The sequence below is a fragment of the Callorhinus ursinus genome, unplaced genomic scaffold (assembly GCF_003265705.2).
Source record: "Callorhinus ursinus isolate GAN/ISIS: 27379988/994484 unplaced genomic scaffold, GSC_fseal_2.0 scaffold33, whole genome shotgun sequence".
In the NCBI taxonomy this organism is placed as follows: domain Eukaryota; kingdom Metazoa; phylum Chordata; class Mammalia; order Carnivora; family Otariidae; genus Callorhinus; species Callorhinus ursinus.
This window is the reverse complement of record NW_027397095.1, coordinates 13,266,782-13,270,961: the sequence shown is the minus strand read 5'-3', so window position 1 is coordinate 13,270,961 and position 4,180 is coordinate 13,266,782. Positions and strand designations below refer to the sequence as shown.

Here is a 4,180-nt window from a genome sequence, read left to right as displayed (position 1 = left end):
GGGTATCTCTCCTACACAAAACCCAAAGGGAAGCCAGAAGGCAAGGAAGCCCGTTGTTGCAGGACTCAGAGCAGGGTGGAAAGGGGTAGAGTGGATCTGGACAGGCCAAGCGAGAATATTCAACATAGTAGTGATAAGTGCCATGGGCAAAGGAAGGGTGAAAGAGATAGAGTAAAATAGGGCACTATTTTAGATAGTATTAGGATGAGGTGGCATTTGAGTAATGGCATGGCTAAAGTGAGGGAGGAAAAAAATAAATAAATAAAATAAAGTGAGGGGGGGAGTCATGTGGATATCTGAGAGAAGTACACTCTAGAGGGAACAAAGTGCAAAGGCCCTGAAGTGTTACTCAGATACACAATGAAATATTATGCAACAATCGAAATGAATGAACTGCAGCAACATGCAAATATACATGGATGAATCTTAGAAAATTAAATATTGAGAGGAAAAATTATGTTCTGAAAGAATACATATAGCCTAACAACCTTTTTATAAAGTTAAAGCAAATTATAATAAAAATATATACTTTTAAGAAATATATATCTATGTACGTATGTACATACACACACACTCACAAACACATATATATGTACAGTAGAATTGTATTAAACAGAGGGCCACAGAATGATGAACACCAGATTCAGGGTGATGGTTCTTTGCCAGGGTGGGGGGAACGGGAGAGGCAGGGGAATGAGATTGTGGGCCATGTAGTTAGATCTGGTTATTGGGGTCATTGATACTTACTAACTAAAAATGAGCTATATTTGGACTAATAATGAGAATGTGTCATTAGTCAAGGACTATGATTAATTTAATTCTGTTCATCTGAGGACCAATGAAAAAAGGCTCTGAGAAGCCAGGGACCATGCTTGGCATTCTTGTGGAATTGCAAGATGAAGTGGAGTGGTGGGTGAGGGCCAGATCGTGTAGGGTCTTTGGGTCATGGTGATACCCTTGGATTTTATTATAACTCAGATGGGAAGACACTGGGGGTTTTGAGCAGGAGAGTTACGTGATCTGATTTATGCTTTATTTATTTATTTTTTTAAGCAGGCTCCACACCTAGCGTGGAGCCCAAAGCAGGTTTCGAACTCATGACCCTGAGATCAAGACCTGAGCTGAAACCAAGCACCAGACATTTAACCGACTGAGCCACTCAGGTGCCCCTACCTGACTTATGTTTTAAAAGGTTCACCCTACTTGCTGTAAAAAGTAGACTGTAGGGGCGCCTGGGTGGCTCAGTCGTTAAGCATCTGCCTTCGGCTCAGGTCATGATCCCAGGGTCCTGGAATCGAGCCCCGCATTGGGCTCCCTGCTCTGCGGGAAGCCTGCTTCTCCCTCTCCCACGCCCCCTGCTTGTGTTTCTGCTCTTGCTGTCTCTCTCTGTCAAATAAATAAATAAATAAATAAATAAATAAATAAATAAAATCTTAAAAAAATGTTTAAAAAAAAGTAGACTGAAAGGTGGGGACAGGCACATGAATGGAAGCCAGAAGGCAAATTAAGAGGCTAGTTTGGTAGTCAAGGTGAAAGATGATTGTAGGGACGCCTGGGTGGCTCAGTCGGTTGGGCGTCTGCCTTCGGCTCAGGTCATGATCCCAGGGTCCTGGGATTGAGTCCCGCATTGCGCTCCCTGCTCGGCGGGGAGCCTGCTTCTCCCTCTGCCTCTGCCTCTCTCTCTCTCTGTCTCTCATGAATAAATAAATAAAATCTTTAAAAAAAAAAAAAGAAAGATGATTGCAGATTTGACTAGGTCACAGTGGTGGAGGTATGTGAAAAGTGATCAGATTTTGGATATGTATTTGAATTTTATATATATATATACATATGTATGTATATATATTAAAGTAAGCTCTAGGTGCAACATGGGGTTTGAAGTCACAACCCCGAGATCAGGAGTTGCATGCTCTACTGACTGGAACCAGCCGGGCTCCCCAGAGTTTGGATATATTTTGATAGTATTTGCTGATGGACTACATGTAGGATGTGAGAGAGACGACATAGATGATTTTTAACCCAAGAAAATAAGTAGATGGAATTGCCATTTACTGAAATGGGAAGATAGCAGGTTGGGAGAAGGGGACGGAATGGGGGATGTACAGAGCCATAGAGATGAGAGTGGGTGAGATGAGGGGTGGTGACTAGAGAGTCTGGGGCTTCTTATGGGACCAACATAAATGGAGATAGATGTTCTAATGAAAGCAGTCCCTGATGGACTCAAGGTAGATTGTGATGATGAGATTGTAGGGAGCATTGCATGTCTGAACTCTTGTAGATAAAGGTGAGGAAGTTTGGGGAGGCTTGAAATTTGCCCCACTCTGGGCTCCCTCTTGGCCCCCTCTTGACTACTGTTGACAGTGGATGAAAACCTCCAGGAGGGGTTGGTCCCAGTGTACGAGTTTGTTCTTGACTTCTGCCGGGGGCAGGGCTGTGTATGGGGTCCCCAGTGATCTCCTGTTGATACAGTGGTAGACTTCTGAGGTTAAGGTAAGTGTTAGAGCACAGGGCCCTGACCCCTGATGATGGGAGGCCAGTGGAAGGTCTGAGGAGCATTGGAGTTCTCTGGCTCCATCCTACCCTTCAGTCCTCTTGTAGGTGATGATCAGAAGGAGACTAGCTAAATAAGTTATGGTACACACTTACAGTGGAATGCTCTATAGCCATCAAAAGCAATGAAGCATTATCTATCTGTCTGTCTCTCATGTATGATCTGACATAGAAAAGTCTCCAAGATGAAGTGGCGGCGCCGCCCCGGGGATAGGAAGGAGCCAGGGAGGCAGTCGGAGTGGAGCAGCGGAGGAGCAGGTGGGGGGGGGTCGTGGCGCCATACTGTGGCCGCTACCCCTCCGACCTCCCCTTCAAATTCCTGGTGGCTGGCAGTGTGGGAACTGGCAAATCATGTCTCCTTCATCAGTTCATTGAGAATAAGTTCGGACAGGACTCCAAGCGCACAGTCGGCGAGGAGTTTGGATCCCGGATGGTCAACGTGGATGGGAAGACTGTGAAGCTCCCGATTAGGGACACAGCCGGCCAGGAGCTGTCTCGGGCAGTGACCCGGAGTTGTTACCGAGGGCCGGCTGGAGCCCTGCATGTACGTCTTGTACAACTCGCTGGCCGCCCGCACGTTGGCTGGTCCCCACATCGTGGCTAGCCTCTGTGGCTTCAAGAAAGACCTGGACCCCGAGCGCAAGGTCACTTTCGTGGAGGCCTCCCACTTTGCCCAGGAGAATGAGCTAATGTTCCTGGACACTAGCGTCCTCATGGGTGAGGACGTGGAAGAGGTTTTCCTGAAGTGTGCTCGCACCTTCTGGAACAAGATCGATTCCGGCCAGCGGGACCCCCGAGAGGATGGGCTCAGGCCTTCAGTACCGGGGACGCTTCCCTCCGCCCAGCTGCCGCAGCCTCGGAGCGCCCAGGCGGTGGCTCCCCTCAGCCCTGTGGCTGCTGAGACGTGCGGAGCCAGCTCCCCTGTTCTCCAGAACCAGCCCTGCCCTTCTGGCTGGGGCCCAGACCCAGGCCCTGGGAGGTCGAGCCGCTCACCTGTCCTGGCCCCAGAGAAGCCACCCCACCACCTGTCCCCCTTCCCTGGCCTTGTAGGGCCTGGCTGAGGGGCGAGACTGAGCCACCGTACCTGCTGTTGCTTCCAATGTCTTGGCTAACCCCTATCCCCCCTGAACCCCTAACCATACTCGAAGAGTTCCCAAAGCCTGAGACCAGGGCATTTGGCCCCAGCTCCCTGCCATTGCGAGTACGTTAATAACTAGTGATAGTTTTAGGTGTATCCTTCCAGAAATTTTTTGGCGTATTTACATATACATTGTACATATATGCTTTTAAAAAACATAGGTAGGGGGCGCCCGAGTGGCTCAGTCATTAAGCGTCTGCCTTCGGCTCAGGTCATGATCCCAGGGTCCTCGGATCGAGTCCCACATCGGGCTCCCTGCTCGGCAGGATGCCGGCTTCTCCCCCCCCCCCCCCCCCCGCCGCCTGTGTTCCTGCCCTCGCCATCTCTCTCTCTGTCAAATAAATAAATAAATAAATAATAAAAAAACATAGGTAGGATCATACAATGCATGCAATTTTGCTTTCGCTTTTTTCACTTTATGGGTGAAATATATCTTGGGAGGGTTTGTTTGTTTGTTTTTTGTAAACAATGCTTTATGGGGGTGGAGTGGGG

At 48.5% G+C, this 4,180-nt stretch overlaps 1 pseudogene; it reads left to right on the top strand.

Moving 5' to 3' along the window:
* Window positions 1-838: 838 nt before the first annotated feature.
* Window positions 839-3,451, top strand: LOC112809451 (ras-related protein Rab-4B pseudogene; annotated as a pseudogene).
* Window positions 3,452-4,180: the final 729 nt, after the last annotated feature.